Genomic DNA, 17,442 nt, shown 5'->3' with positions numbered 1-17,442 from the left:
TATGGCCATCAATGATCTTCTACTAAATTAATTGATATGAAGAAATAATTTGCATCGGATTTCGAGGGTTTTCCTGGTAGTTCTTAGCACCATTACTAGGGTAGCCATGTATTCTCCCTTGCAGAGGGTCGCCCAGGCTGCCTAGTCTAAGTCCAGAGCAAAGGCAAACCAGAGCAGTAACTTGACAACAGACTGAGCAGACACACAGGTCACCTGGCCACAGCCTTTCCCACTAGAAATTTATATTTATAATAATTATTTCTAAATCTGCATATATAAGCAAAAGCAAAAAAAATCTGCAAATTCGCATTATATATGTTCAACTCTATTGGGAGAGGGAAATGTGGGTTAAATTGATCCTAGTTCCCAGCAATGTGCTTTGACTGCAACAATATTGTCCCCAAATAGTAACTGCTGTGACCTGGTCATCTGATCCCTGACACAGCTGACAAAACTATATCTATATATTTATCTGTCTACACACATTTTCACCTCTAATTACTCTTTTAAAATATTGTGCATGGTAAGGTAAATAGAGATTATTATTTTTCCTTCTCCCTCTCATATAATATAAACCTGGGGTCGTCCAACAAAGCAGAATGTTGAAAGATTCAGGATAGACTCTGTACAAACTGCATACTACAAAATTCATCACCACACAATGTAGTGGTGGTTTTGTAAAGGGTGTTAGAAAAATACACAGAGAATAAGGCTGTCAGTTGACTACTAGACTATGTGCCTGCAATGTCACAGGCAGTATGCCTTTGAATACCAGCTCTGGGAGCACAAGTAGGCCTTCCTTGAAAAGCTGGAAATATTAAGAACATGTTTCAGCCCTCTTGAGCACTAGGGATAGGGAAAGCTGCAAAACTGGAATGAAACCAAAGGAATGAATGGGCATGTGTTTAGAACTAGGCAGCTGAATGATGCTATCTGTGCCTTGGAGTTCTAAGAACTAATAATTGGTTATGGAAACAAAGTAGACATCATTTAGCAATATTCAAGTTAATAAAGATTTTTAAAACCCACAATTTCCTTAGTATATGAACAAATCTTGTAATAACTTTAGAATGAATAGTTCTAATCAACTCACATTGTCCCTATGTTTGGAGCTGGAGTTACTTACTGATTGTGAAATTGCAACACGATTTTTTTAAATGGGAAACAATTTATAAATAGAATCAAATAAATATCAGAATATGGCACTTATGATTCTCACTTTTCTGCCTTCATATCCTCTCTCCCATTACCCCCACAAAAAAAGAAATTCTTAGCAACTGTTTTTGAAGTTTCCAAAGATGAAGGCAAGCTTAGTGGGTTAATGTGTCATCACTAGATAGAAGTTTAGTGGTGCTTTTGGTCTTTGTGGCTTCTGGCTTAACTACATAGCAAAACTACCTCAAGGCTTTTAATTTCATACTGACTTTGTAACTCTGGGGGATCTTCATTACAGAGGCCTTTCTTTTATGTCAATGGTTTTATTTCAGGTCTGTTTGACCTGACCACTCCCTGTCTAACAGATGCCTTTCCCTAGGCCTTGGCCATTATCATTCAAAAGTTTTAACAAGAGTTTCTTCACAAATGCATATGCTAGAATATACACCAAAGTGAGCACGGCTTTATTCATGCCTCAGGCTGATGAATGATAGACCAACAGGCCCCAGTGTATTAAAAGCCCCAATCCACAAAACTGTACTCTCAAAGAGCCCTCACTATTCCCAGGGTGATAGCTGTTGCTCAAGTTCTTACTGAACCCCAAGAAAGCAATGTTACAACATTTTCCTTAGACTTCACATAAGCCGCCCTGACTGTTGCTAGGAGGAAACCCAAGCCCCTTTCTATAGGACAGTTCCTTATGTTGTATGCCTATACTCAACCACTGCTAGCCAAGAACAGTGATCATCTGCCTCGCATAAGACAAAGGCAATCTACAAGATGCAGATGTAGCTTTGCGTTATTACAGACGCTTGGAGCACTTTCTAATTAAGCAGTTCCCCCATAAAATAAAATAAAATAAAATAAAATAAAATAAAATAAAATAAAATAATAATTGTGGGCCCTAGACTGGCATAATTTATGGTCACCACTTCTCTCTCCTACCCCCTATGCTGTGTGTGTGTGTGTGTGTGTGTGTGTGTGTAACAGAGTAGTCAGGGGAGGGTGGTATCTCATATTGTGTAGGGCTTTGGAACAGGACGAAGGACTCTCAACTCTTGTGATAGCCCTAAAGCTCAATGCAACATGAGAAATCCCTCTCCACAGAGACTCAGGAAAAAATCCCTCCATCTCAACGCATCCTACCCATTTCTGTGTAGGGGGAAAGTGAGGGTTTCTACTATCATGTTTTGAGCTCCCAGTTCATCACTCACAACTAGCTTGGCCAGTGGTCAGGGATATTTCATAGATATTGCACAGAATCAGAGTTGGAAGGATCATTTATTCCAACCACCTGCAATGCAGGAATATGCAGCTGTCCCTTACAGGGACTGAATCTGCAACCTTGGCGTTGTCAGTACCATACTCTAGCCAACTGAGCTTAGCAACAGCTACCACCCTTGTGGGTTGAGGGAACTGTAGTAGTGTTTTCACTTCAGTGCTTTGTATACTCGTTGCGGAGTATTTTTCCTCTTTCCACACTAGGCTGTTTTTCTTAACCCTTCCTTAAGTGCTGCTACTATTATAGACACATTCCTTGAACTGGTAGAAGCTAATATACCCAAGAATTACCATATTATCTGCTTCTGCTATGAAAAACGGTAGACAGAATATGGCTTAATATACTTACTTTGCATGAGATCATGATCCAACCAGTTCAGCACGTATGAGGGAGATACACACAAATGCTTTAATCCTGCTGCAGTCTATAGGATTTAACACTAGGCTAAACAACGTCCAAACCTTCAACATTTCTAAACAAAGAAATCCACCCTTTCATATAAAGAAAAGTACAATCAAGTGAGGTGGATTATCATTTTCCCACATTTGCACAGAGTTTCATCAAACAACCCCCTTTCGGGCTGGATTTGTTGGAAATGTTTTGTGTTCTGACTTCTTGAAAGCCTTGTGGCTGTCCCACAGAGCAGCCAAACAACCAAAAGAGAACATACCTGCTGAGCTAAAGAAGGGAAATCTTCACATTTGTTTATTTGAGGGGGTATAGCCAGCAGTAAATATTTAAAGGCAAGCTGCATTCTGAGTCTAAATGCAGTAATGCTGAAGTACAATTCCATTCCCAACCGTAATTAAATTATAAATGTTTAAGGGATTTGTGTAACTTTTCCCCTCCGGTTCTGCAGTATCTGTAGCCTGACTCTGCTAATCCTGTGTTCAGTGCTCTGTATTCTGACCTCCTTAATATCTCCACGCAAGAATGCTGAAACGCTATAGTCTATTAATAATTTATTCCTCTCATCTAGCAATGGATTATTGTTCCATAAAACTCACTGGAACATGCTAGACGCACACTCCTCCCCTCCCCCTACGCAATCAACAGCCCAGAAATACACTTTAAAGGGAAACAATGTTAAGCCTAGCCCCTTTGAACATTTGCTCTTAAGCATTGTGGTCGCTTAATTCTGGATTCAGCTGTGATTTACAAATTATTATTACGAAAGCGAAAACGGATTAAAAATGCAAGCGGTTGACGAGTTGCCATTTCACCCAGAGAGCTTTATCGCTACTTGTATCAGGTTTTCTTGCATGATCAGTTTTCATAATAAAGCACAGGTGAACAGCATCAGGGTAAGACTGAGCATTCATTGAAACAGTGGCACATACCAGGTGACACCATAAAAATGAACAGATTGATTATGGAAAAGGTTTTTGTGGGATATTTCTGATGAAGTTGACTCTAGGCCATGAAAGCTTTTGCCACAATTAATTTGTTGATTTTAAGGGTGCCGAAAGACTCTTGGTCGATGTTTAGGAATGCCCCAAATTGCCCTGAAAGCCAACAGTGAAATATGGGATGCACCAGTCAAGAAGAAAATCAAATGATGTGAACTGAAAGTTTGCAACTCAAAATAAGAACAAGGAGAGAGGATGCTGCCTGCATCCTTAGATTAGAAGACAAGATCCAGGCCTTTATTTCTTGCAGGTTAATAGGTGCACAGGGAAGAATCTGTGAATGACCCAAGACAGATAGCAAAGGATGGCTGAACAACATTGGAATCTTCTAGGCAATATCCAGATAACCAACCTGGGATAATAGTCAATGAATATGGTTATGTAAACAAGTAGATTAGAGCTGTTCCTCTTAACACCTCACCCCATTCAGTGGCCCAATTCAGACGTAACTAGAAAACTTGGATCAGATTCTGGTTCAAATACGGCAAGCCAGGTTCTGGGCAATCCAGAGTTAATGGTTTGCTATATATGGATGAGTTGGCAAAATGACATTTGTTCCAAAACACAATTGGGAGCTTGTCACCTCATCCCCTCGTGTGCAAAGAACCACAGTTCATATCAACAAACCATAACTGCATATTAAAACCAAGTTCGCATATTAAAAATAGTGCATTTTTGTCTCAAGGAGAAGTCAGTGTTACTAAGGATGTTAACATACTAGACATATGGTATCAGTAATACTTTATCACTGACTCTATAGAAAGGAGAACCACAAGACCCAGTTCCATATATGTAAAAGCTGGAAAGTATGGCCCTGACAGCTACCTACACACACCCCATGAAATGTATGGTCACTTTCATAACATTTGCACATTACTTTTGAGGAACCAACTAGTAAGGAAAAGTGCTCTAAATAAAGCATTTTATAGGTGCTACCATACCTAAGCACATAATTGCCACAGCAATTTTCGGGGCATTTCAAAATGAAATTATCAGTTTTAAGCTCAAGATGAGGTGGCACACCCACACAAACATTTCTCAGAGGCTTTTTTTTTAAAAAAAAAATGTTAATCCTCTTTAGATCAGCCCAGGAATGTAACGCTTCCAAAATGAATAACTGTCTTGACAATGGGGTTTTGAGATAATCAGATGAAGTGTCACAAGCAGCAATCACCTCTCTTAATTAAGGTACAGAAAATGTATTTTCTGTCTCTGCCCCTGAGAAATTATTCTAGATGACAAAGTACCACGTCAATGGATGACATTTGGAATCCAGCTAAACTGTAGCTATATAATATCACACAAGTATCAGCAGAGAATATTCTTCTGAACTATATACCTACCATATGGAAATTAACAACTGTACAACAAAAATTGATTTTTACGTGTTCTAATGGTAGCCAAGAGGCTGATATTGATGAACTGGAAGAGTAAAGATATTATCTCCTTTAATCAGTGGATTGATAATAACACTTGCAACCTACGAACGGATTGTTTACAGACATAGACTCTGCCTGGATAAATACAACAATATTTGGAACAAATGTATACAAAAGGTAAAGGTAAAGGTACCCCCAACCATTAGGTCCAGTAGCAGACGACTCTGGGTTTGCGGTGCTCATCTCACTTTACTGGCAGAGGGAGCCGCATTTGTCCGCAGACAGCTTCTGCGTCATGTGGCCAGCATGACTAAGCCACTTCTGGCGAACCAGAGCAGCGCATGGAAACGCTGTTTACCTTCCCACCGGAATGGTAGCTATTTATCTACTTGCACCTGATGTGCTTTCAAACTGCTAGGCAGGAGCAGGGACCGAACAACGGGAGCTCACCAGGTCACGGGGATTCGAACTGCCGACCTTCTGAACGGCAAGCCCTAGGCTCTGTGGTTTAGACCACAGAGCCACCAGCGTCCCTATACAAAATGTGGTATTAATACAAAATATAGTAGACTATTAATATTTCTATTAGTATTAGGATAATAATATCAAATTTATAAAAGGATGTATGGGTTAGGGTATTTTTTGTATATATTCATATAATGTCCCGTCCCCCCCTTTGCACAGTTCTGTGTTTTGTTCTTTTTCCTTTTTTCTTCTTTTTGTATCACTTTACAAATGGGACTTGTCTGCAGTGGCTCCCTGCTTGTGGAATGCTCTCTCCAGGGCGGTTCAGTTGGTGCCTTCATTATATACCTCTAGGTGCCAGACAAAAAACATTCCCCTTCAACCTGGCCTTGGGCTGATTGACATCTAGTCAATCTAAATTGTGCTGTGGAAGGGGGGAGGGTTATTGGTTTGTTTCTGTTCTTATTTTTATTATACATTTTGTGTTTTCTGTATGGGAATTTTATGTTGTGAACTGCCCTGAGAACTATGGATATAAGGCAGTATACAAATTTAATAAATAAAAAAGTAACTAAATGCAAACTGCTAACCTGAATGCTTTTTATAGGTAGGAAAAGGGGCACTGGGGGTGAATTTATGGAACCAAGGGGGCAGCAGAACCACTGCTTCAATATCTCAAACAAACAATAATACTACAAAAGGGCTGTGTTGCCTTAACACAAAAGTTAGGGGTTGCCTTAATAAAGTTCAGAGTAGCCCTGCAGAATGCACTGCAGTGCTCAGAAGTAGTTTGAAAGTCCAACAGCAGAAGACCAGAGCCCTTCGTTACATGTGTAAATGCTGTAGAAACAACCTTCCCGGTTTTCAAGATTTCACTACTCGTAACAGGATCGTGAGCGATACTGGAAATTTTCACAAGACGACTTTAAACTGTTCTAGAGAAGGTAACTGGTAATTATGGAACCAGACAGCTTTGGGGAAAGGTGCATATCTAATGAGTAACATGAGATGCCTCTCTTTCTCTCAGGAAATACTGCTACTAAATCCAGCACTTCTTAACATTCAAAAACCATGTGCCTTTTCCTGCTACTGCCCTGCAAAGAGGGATAAATGCTTCGGGGGAAATGCACCTTTTAATTGTACATGAAGGAGGGAGATATGCCTCCTTTTCAGCACAGAGGAAAGAACCATGCAGGTTATAATTCTTTCAGCACATAACCAACACCACAACGCATAGTGTGCGTACACACACAAACGCAGAGGGAGTCAAAAAAAGAGCTATAAACTATATCCAACAGGAGAATTATCAGAGTTTCTTTTTACAAAGGTAACCACTTACCATTAATCAGTAGCACCAACATATCCTCTGGTCTCATTTCACAAAGCACTCAGATCCAGCCAGCAACAAAAAATGAGGAAGCGTGAGTCTTTCATTCCGCTTCTGGCTCAGAATGTGGGTGTAACTTGCTAAGTTTCATGCTAAGTAGAGATGGGTCATTTGGGTGTGTTTAAAAGGTTCTCTCTCATCCCCCTCTCCTCCCCCTCTCTGTAGTCAAGTCTAAGGCTTTGCTTTTGCATTTTTCACATGCAGAAGAGAGCAGGCTGTTGGGATCGTCTTCAACTTCCTCAAATCTAAATACTCACAAACACCACCTCAGCAGGGTCTCTTGAATAGGGATGCCATTAACAGCGGGTTTAGCCAGTCACTGAAAAACACAGCAACCCAAGAGAAAGGCTAAACGCTTGGAATGGCACTTCAGCTGCCTTCACACATGTGCCCCATGAGCAACAGACTGAAGCCAAGTAATCTCCAGGAAAAGTCAAAACAAAGAGGAGGTGGGCTGCTCCTGCCTGAGGAGTTGGATTAGGGGTTATGATGTTCCTGCCAAACCATGGCAGAATGAATGGCATGCCCAGAGGTTCAGTCTAGGATCTCTAGTCTCCAATACACACTTGAGTGAATGACATAGCTATAGCCTCATTCATTCCCACAATAACCCTACAGCTATAATCCTTGAAGCATTTTAGAGGAAATCTGTCCCCCATGCAAACTGTTCTCACATTGAGAGCTTGTGCTTCTCACTGCAGGGAGTGTGGGAGAAGTGATGTGAAGCTTCTGTTTTGGAACATACAAAGAAGAATAATACAAAAAAAAAGCAGGGAGTCACTAGCACTTCCTGTTCCTACTCCTCCACTCCCTCCCACATATTGCATAATGTTCTATCTTGGGAAATGTTCTTCTTCCTCACTAGATCCACACATATCAAAAAGTTCTAGGCTGACCTGGAGGTTTGTTTCTAAGACTCAAAGAATACTTCCATCACATCACTGAACAGTGTGCCAATACAGAGCCATGTTCTTAGTACTCCAGGAAGAGCAGCCCTGCACAGAAAGTGCTGGATGGTCAGAACACCAGACAAGAATTCTTATTTTTTACTGTATGTTTTATTTACCATGCCCAAGGGTTGTTTGGAAAATAGCATTACTTATTATATTCCCTCAGTCATGCAGAATATGACTCCACATAGAGCTTGAGAAACAATTCTGACATCATAAACATGAGTCTGGCAAAGGAGGACTGTGGTCATCATGAACAAATTGGGACTATGCATGGGAGGGTGAGAGGGAACTCTCCAACACCACATTTTACAGGTCATCACCATCTGGAGGACCTGCTGGGGAATATGGAAAATAACTTTGTAACCAACTTCACTATTTCCTAATGATATACAGAAATAAATCTTTAGACAAACCCCAATACAGTCATACCTCGGAAGTGGAATGCCTTGCAAGATGAACGTTTTGGCTCCCAAATGCTGCAAACCCAGAAGTGATTGTTCCGGTTTGCAAATTATCTTTGGAACCCGAACATCCGTCATGGCTTTCGATTGGCTGCAGAAGCTTCCTGCAGTCAATCAGAAGCCATGCCTTGGTTCCCAAACATTTTGGAAGTCAAACGGACTTCTAGAACGGATTCTGTTCAACTTCTGAGGTATGACTGCGGACCAAATCAGAGGCCTTCCAACTACCACCCCAAACTCACCCCCAAATAGGCAATTCTATTTATGAGATACCACTATCTTTCTTAGGAAGCTATAGTTTAGCGACAGTACCCTGGTGAATACTATTTAGGCAGCCATGAATTCTATGCACCAACATTCCCCACAAAATGGAAGGCTACAAGAAATTTTATCTCTGATGATGCCATAATTCATCTGACCACCAAGTTTTGCCATTTTCTCATCTCTATCCATTGTTTCCCTTGAGGAGGTCTATTCAGGTTGGTGACACTACCATGCATAGCTGTCAACTTACAGATTTGAAAACAAGGGGCCAGCAGCCTTGAAAATAAGGGACCAGCAGCCAAAATAAGGGACCTGCAGCCTCACATGTTCCAGGCACTCCAGTCTTCCTGTCCTCCTGCAGTCTGGTCAAACTCATGCTGGTAGCTTTGAGAACACTGTCCAACCAACTTTATAACCAGAGGTTCAACTGAATAGAATCTGAATCACATGCACCACAAGGCCTATGCAGGCTCAACTTAAGATGGCTCCCCAGCCTGGCTTTGCACTGCAAAGTTTGCAGCAGCACGTGCAACAAAAAGCCGTGCAGCATTCAAAAACCCCCTCAGCTTGCATTAACTAGCCACACACAAGGCATGCAAGCTCCACCCCCAGTCGTTCTTAGACTTCTTATTGGGTGAGCAACACAGCCAAGCAACACAGTTGGAGCCTCCCTCCTCCCTGGCCGGCAGGGAGGGAGGGAGAGGAGCTGCTTCCTTTGAAATTTAAGGGACATCATTTAAGGGACATTTAAGGGACATCCATCAGTAAGGGACAGCAGCGGGACATGGCGCTGAAATAAGGGACTGTCCCTTCAAATAAGGGACACTTGACAGCTATGCTGCCATGCAGACTCATTTTGCAATGGTATGCTATCATATTCATGGCTGACTTCAAACAATACTTCCTCAGCTTCTATCTTCAAAAGGCATCTTCTGCACCTGAGATACATCACCTAGACCTACATAATGGAGGACCTTGAAAAATCATACCAGGATTTCCAACATTTTCCATCCCTTTATCAACCTAAGCCTAGACCAGTACATGTAGCAGTTTCAGTTCGTGGAACTATGCAGTGAACAGATATGTAATTACCATCTTGTATTAAAAACCCACTGAACACAACATGCTTCCAGCTACTGCCCCAAGCATATCACACAATCCATCATCTCTATAGCAGAGCCCTACAATACAACATCAACCACTTGTGCTGTTTCTTCTATTCATGTGGTGTGCATTATCCAACTCTGCTGCTACAGAGGATGGAACTGAATCCAGGTTTTGTATGCATCCAAGCTATATATGTACACAACCACACTATATGTGAGTTCCTCTGAACTACATGTAAGTCAAAGAGATATGAATACAACCACACATACTACTCCTTCTGTAGTATGTGTTGGGGAGAATCTCACCTTATAGGCAATAGTTTTTCATACACAAGGCAGTGTGAATTTGGAATTTGGTTGTGAAACTGTAAGGCACATGAGTGATCACATGCAATGATCACCAAAACAGCAGCACAGATAAGCAATTTTCAGACATTTTCCACTTTCTTCCTCTGAAATACTGCATGATTAATTCACATAGGAGCTTTTCCTAACTTCATTCTGAAATGCAGCTGATTCAGGAGACTGTAAGGAAACCCGGGAAAATCCTTATTCAACTGACATGATAAATTACTTGGAATGTTAAGTGGAACTTTGGGGTTTCAGTACTGAGAATACAACTACACAAATCTGCCATAAAAACACTACACTGAGATTTTCCAATATTACCATCATACATTATTGCTACTTGAAACGATCTCTGTGTGATGGCTACTCCATTCAGCAACCTTTGCGTACTGGCTCATCATGCAATTCTTTCCACATTGTATGGTTTATTCCCACACCAGTAACAAGCGGTTGTGATGGCAGCTCACAACAAGAAGATAACAAACAATTTTGCAGGAGACAAGTCAGCAATGCATATAAATGGGTAGATTCGACTTTTAACATAATTAATGGTGCTTGCAAAATGAATCACAGCACAATTCTATCTGGAAGGAAGCTCCATGGTGTTTAATGGGGGTTGTTCACAGGTAAGCATGCACAGATTGCAGCCTTAATTAATGCCCTTTCTATCGTGCATAACCATGCACTTTGACATGTGATAACTCTGGATGTCAAATGGTCAAGTTAAATCAAAGGCCTTGCTTCACTCAACCAATAAAAGAAAGCCCAGCACAAACATTAGTTTAAATTTAGGTTGGGAAAATGAACAACACTGATTGTGAAATATTATTACCAAGACACTGAATAATAAACCTCATATTTCTTAACAAAATCTACAACAGAAGCTAAAGCATTGGGGTCAGATCCAATGTTGTTGTTCTGTTAGTACAGACTGCCACTTGCTCAAGAAAACTTCATCTCTCCCCTGCAGCCAACCCACACTCTCAAAATATGCCCTAGAAGATTGGAAGACCCGGGAGGCAGATTCTGAGGGCGCTCAAGGAAATGAGACGAAGGGGAAGTCCCAGGGCATGAGTGGAACTTGTAGACACATAAAGTTGGATATACAACTCGTGGTATTCTTAGAATTTTCCTGGGGCTAATCTGAATGTTATTTCAGAGGGGAAGCTACATTATTCAGCTGCAGCAAAAACAATGAGTGATTAATTTTCCAACTGTTTGGTGTAGATATGTTTAGTAAGGCCATGGTTATGCAAAAAGAAAAAGTACAGTGGTGCCTCGCAAGACGAAAAGAATCCGTTCTGCGAGTCTCTTCGTCTTGCGGTTTTTTCGTCTTGCGAAGCAAGCCCATTAGCGGCTTAGCGGCTTAGCACTATTAGCGGCTTAGCGGATCAGCTGATAAGCGGCTTAGCGGATCAGCTGATAAGCGGCTTAGCGGATCAGCTAATAAGCGGCTTAGCGGCTTAGGATCAGCTGATAAGCGGCTTAGCGGCTTGGGAAAAGGGGGGAGGGGAAAAAACAGCAGGAACTCGCAAGACATTTTCGTCTTGCGAAGCACGCCCATAGGAAATTCGTTTTGCGAAGCACCTCCAAAACGGAAAACACTTTCGTCTAGCAGGTTTTTCGTCTTGCGAGGCATTCGTCTTGCGGGGCACCACTGTATTTTATCGTTCTAAGAAGATGCACATGAACATACACACATACATGTACTATGATAATCCCATTCACAGGCAGCTTGCGTTCCACATTTCTCCACTAATTTCTCAATTTTCACGCCACTGCAAACACTTTACCTATAGCCCCCTAAGGACCTCCTCCTTTCCCTGTAGGGGAAGTGATGGGATGGAGGAGGAGGACCACAACCAAAACCATCACAGGCTTTTTGATTATCTAACCCTACTTACCAAGCTTGATGGATCACAGCAGGGGTAGCCAATGTGGCACCCTGCAAATGTTGTGGGACTCGAACTCCCATCTTCCTCAGCCAGCATAGCCAATGGCCAGAGGTGCTGGAAGTTGCAGTCCAGCAACATCTGGAAGGCCCCATGCTGCCTGACTCTGGATTAGCAATTTTAAAAATTAAACATAAAATTCTCTTCCCAAAATCCCAATAAAAAAATGGATGTACGGAATACCTACTTAAAACCCCATTAAAACAGCTAAAACATAATGAATTCTACCCGGCCCTTGTATGCACTTAACCCTGGTCCCCGAAAGCCAAACCTAATAAAAAGGACTTACAAGTGCAATAACAGTTGGTTATTTATAGGCACTAGTCATACTGATGGCTGTAAAATGCAAATTGTTATAACGCACTCCTGTGTTCTGGGCCACTAGGGCACTTTAAATATTTACAAGTTCACAAGACGGAAAAGAGTATCATTCATTATCCAGAAACACAAGCATTGCCGACACTGCAGTTCCATGGAGAAGTCCTATCTATTCCAAATCAAAAGCAAAGTCTAGCAGCTAAGCAAGTGTAGGCACACACTCCTAAGAGGAGAAATATTCCCACCAACTGCAACTGGTAGAGAACAAATGACAGCAGGTCCATTATTTTGTCACAACAAACAGCAATATCATATCCAACTGGCCTTACCATTTTGTAAAGTCATTATTAGAGTCTTGTGCTACCCAAGATTCCTATATAAACTGATGTGATCTTCCTCTGGAGAGCACTTCAAATAACAACAACACACAGCTAACAAAGGGAGTCATGTCAATTTGACCTTTGGCTCATTTTTAATTAACGGATGAAGGAAAACACAGAGAATCTGACCTTTCAACATTAAGGGGTAAAAGTCATACCAAAAATAAATGCCAACAGGTGCAAAGAGAATGACTGCAAAGATACAGGTAGAGTAGTATACCTTGCATGTATTTTATGCTGACACAGAGCTTGATCCCATTTAAAGTTAAAGGGTCCCCTGTTAGGTCCAGTCACAGACGACTCTGGGGTTGCGGTACTCATCTCGCTTTATTGGCTGAGGAAGTTGGTGTACAGCTTCCGGGTCATGTGGCCAGCATGACTAAGCCGCTTCTGGCAAACCAGAGCAGTGCACAGAAACACCGTTTACCTTCCCGCTAGAGTGGTACCTATTTATCTACTTGCACTTTGATGTGCTTTCAAACTGCTAGGTTGGCAGGAGCAGGGACCGAGCAACAGGAGCTCACCCCGTTGCGGGGATTCAAACCGCCGACCTTCGGATCAGCAAGCCCTAGGCTCTGTGGTTTAGATTACAGCGCCACCCACGTCCTATTTAGGCCCATGCAAAAGCCAAATGTTCTGGTGGAGACAAATAGCTCTTTCCTTGGCCATGCATTTGAGAAAGGTAATTAGCTTACCTTTCCTCTCTGGTGAGAATCAGCTGTAAGCCCAGCAGACATGCCTACAGTTCAAGTCTGACAAAGGGAGGTGATTCATAGAGATGACATACTATAGTCTGAGCATGTTCTAAAATAACGAGTGACACATACCAGTTGGGGTAGGTTCACAGCAGAGAGTTTGACTGACAACACCCTTGCCGATAGCCCTTGAAGGCAAAACAATGACTTGTTGGCTCATGCCCGCAGTATTTTGAGAACAGGCCTTTCCAGACTCTCGCTCATCCTATTAAATGGCCAGCGAAGTTGAGATAGTCTGGTAGAAGCCTCCGCGTGTACTGAGGGACCAAACCCCTTTGCCTTTCTTACCACATTAATCCTAGCTAAAATGCAGTGTTTTTACTACCTGGGCTATACAGTTTTGCACGCAACTTGTAAACTTTCCATATAAACACCAAAATGGCACTCCATCAGCCCATGTCCAAGAGCATGCCGGGTCCAGACTTCATAGTAGATCCTGAGCATGTTGCCAAAAATACACAATCTCAGAGTAGCAAAGTATTCAACAGGTTGCCTCTCATCTCAAGTAGTGCAATATAAAGGTTGGAACAAGTTTTACTTTTAGTGAGACACAGAGAGCAATTCTCTCACCTCAGTGACCTGTTGGCGTTTCCAACTGCATCTCTTTTCCTTCTCCCTACAACAGTCTGAAGAGCAAAGCTATAGGCAAGTAGAGTAAGAAAAGGAACAGCAGAAAAATAACTAGGGGGAAGGGATTGACAGCAGAACTAAAGGCACTGCTCTGCTATGCTGGCTGCTATCTGCTGTCCCCAAGTGTACAGTGTACTATGTCTTTTCTAGAGTTGCCATATTTCAAAAAGTAAAAACTAGGACACCCTGAAAGTTGTTGATCTTTTTAAAGGAAGACCCCAAAACTGTCTTGCCTAAGATTCTGGACAAAGCACCACTTTTCGGAAATTTCCCATGGATGTCAATTCCACCTTTGAAATCCCGCTAATGTCTGGGGAAATCTGGACGTATAGCAGCCCTGTCTTTTCCCATGCTGTATAAACACGTGCACACACCCGCTCTTGCTCATTACCCATAAAACCAACTTCATTCTGGAAATTTCTCGTGGACCGTCAGGCTTGCCACATCTAAGTGCTTCAACTGTTCATGTATTCAAAAATTCTCCCCCCACCCGCACTGTCTATATTTTAACACCCAGGAGTCCACCTGCCATGTACTTCAAAATAAACCTTTTCCACAGCATGGGTTAAGGCTACAGTTTTCTGGACACCTCCTACACCTGACAAACTGCACTTGAACTAATTAAGCTGATATAAGAAGAGCAAGTTATAATTCAACGGTTGTTGTTTTGCTTCTCTCCCATTCCCTTTCCCCCTTTTGCAAAGCTGCTTTGGTACAGAGTCACATTCACCTACATTAAACACCTGAGTGCTGAATAAAGTATTACAATTCTATATCTTCCTATTAATATCAGCTCTGGCAGAGTTCCTTACCCTAATTATGCCACAAAACTAGATGAAGAGTATCCTTCCAGATTCCCAGACAGACTGGAGACAACATGCTCTTCAAAATGCAATCCCGTATCCAAGCTTTGGGATCTGCCTCTGTGAAGTGTTTGATCAACATTACCCTGTCTGTGTCCACACCACGCTGAAGAAATCTCTACCTGACACACAGGGTGGGGAAAACAGGGTTATGCAGCCTACTCGGTGTAGGTGCATGTTGAAACAGAACACTGGGAACAGACACAACTGAACCCTAATAAATGTCAACAGATTGTCACACCCTGAAACACCTGCTAATTAGCATCCACTGTCATGTGTTAACCCATTGCTTAAACGCTATCATTTGGAGCAAAAGTAGGCTTGGGAGTAACTTTCAGAGCATTTGAAATGCAAGCCATCCTCTGATTTGGGTAGAAATGAAATGTGAAATTTTAAAACAAGGAGCTGACTTTACTGCAGATCATTAAAAAAAGCTTTTGAAGGGAGAGAAAACCGGGGAAACTGTAGCAGACCACTTGAAGCATTCATCCCCCCCCAAAAAAAAAAATATTCTGGGAAGTATAGTTTGTTAAGAGTGCTGAGAGGAAACTCCTCTCACAGAGATACAATTCCCAGAGTTCCCTAAGAAGAGGGATTGATTCCAAACTACTCTTAAAATTCTAGCTATGAGGGGGAAAGGGGTTTCCTAAGAACTCTCAGGAGAACAAACTACAGGTGTTGGGATGGGAAAGCTCTTTTAGACTGGGAGTGTGCTTCCATTCTCCAGCCCTGGTCTCCACTGACTGTCATCCTTGACCATTAGGCATAATGGTTGCAACTGATGGGAATTAGGAGCCCAACAACATCTGAAAGGCCACAGGTTCCCTAACTCTGACGTAGAACAGATCCTGCAGTACTATACTTATATTGGGCAGAGCCAGTTCATGGGAACATCAGTATAGTATAAGTGTGGATTACCTAATTAAGTGTGTATGAATCTGTGCTTATATGTTCAGGTTACCCAAAAAATATTTTCTCTGAAATGCCAGATTTCCAGCCTTTTCATTCATGCATCTTAGCCAGTAATAAAAGATGCTGCAGTCTACCATTTCCTGCAAAAATTAAAATAGTTAAGAAAACCTTTTTACAAGCTATAGGAGCCCTAATGACTATAATCCTGTCTTCTCTTCTTTACATTTTATTGGGAAAATATTTCAGGTACTGAAAGGAAGATTTGTGACGCCACACAGTTCTTTATACTATTCAAAAAGAAATCAGAACTAGTCAAATCCTGATTCCCACCCCTTACCCCAAGGCATTAAAAGTACACCACTTCCCTGTAATGACAGAGAAGTTGTGGTCTGAACAATATGGTTAGAAGGCCAATTAACAGATCCGTTTTGGGAAGCGGTAGGTGCCTCTGTTTTTTTCCTTTTTCGTGTTTGTTCTCTGTACCTTAATTTTCCTCCTTGCAGCAAACTGCAAACCATATTACAGTGGTACCTCGGGTTAAGAACTTAATCCGTTCTGGAGGTCTGTTCTTAACCTGAAACTGTTCTTAACCTGAGGTACCAGTTTAGCTTATGGGGCCTCCTGTTGCCGCTGTGCTGCTGCCACACGATTTCTGTTCTCATCCCGAAGCAAAGTTCTAAACCTGAGGTACTACTTCTGGGTTAGTGGAGTCTGTAACCTGAAGCGTCTGTAACCTGAGGTACCACTGTACTGGGGAATCAAAGAGCTGTGGCTCAGTGCTAGAGCACACTAGGGCTGGGCGATGTCAGCTTTTCAACATCACAGCATATCACCAGCCAAACATCACAGTCTGGCGATATACCCCAATGTTGAAAAAACAATCTACATTGGTCTCAGCCTGTGAGAAATTGCCACAGCTCTCATTGCAGAAGCTGAGGCGGTTTCACCACAGTGCCTAGTAAGCTCAGCTGGGGTGCCAGGCTGGGGGATCCATTAACTGCTTGGCTGAGGGGAATGGCAACCACACACTCCTCAGCCAAGCAGTTTAAAGATTCAGAGGGAGGAACAAGATGTATCGGTGCCTTGCCGATACAGCTTTTTTCTCCCACTATGCAGTATGATATATCGCTGGCGAAACCGCCACCGCTCCTCAGTCCCTCTGCTAGCAATGTTCACAAGAGGAAGTCACCAGCAGAGGGACCCAGGAGCAGTGGCAGTTCCACCAGCGATATACCGCTGAGTGAAGCTGACATCGTGGTCCGCTCCTCATACTGGTCCTGGGTGATATATTGATATGTCGTCCAGGCCTAGAGCAGACAGCCCCAGATTTAATCCCCAGCATCTGCAAGTGAGGCTGAGAATGATCTGATCTGCAAATACTGAGGGAAATCTGCAAATACCAAGGGAAGAGGGAAAAATACAA

At 42.2% G+C, this 17,442-nt stretch overlaps 1 protein-coding gene across 10 annotated transcripts in view; it reads right to left on the bottom strand.

Moving 5' to 3' along the window:
- TIAM1 (TIAM Rac1 associated GEF 1) overlaps positions 1-17,442 on the bottom strand; it is a 188,159-nt gene that overhangs the window by 102,801 nt on the left and 67,916 nt on the right. The window contains exon 1 of one of the 10 annotated variants that reach the window (XM_081199517.1): positions 15,057-15,263. The exons of 8 other annotated variants lie outside the window; for them this stretch is intronic. The gene's annotated coding sequence lies outside the window, so the exon portion shown is untranslated. Of the gene's footprint in view, positions 1-7,029; positions 7,338-15,056; positions 15,264-17,442 lie in introns of those variants that run through there. One more of the 10 variants, XM_081199519.1, reaches the window with a different exon arrangement.

This window comes from Podarcis bocagei (assembly GCF_964188305.1).
Source record: "Podarcis bocagei genome assembly, chromosome: 6".
Lineage (NCBI taxonomy): Eukaryota > Metazoa > Chordata > Lepidosauria > Squamata > Lacertidae > Podarcis > Podarcis bocagei.
The sequence above is the reverse complement of the archived record's forward strand: the minus strand, read 5'-3'. Positions and strand labels throughout refer to the sequence as shown.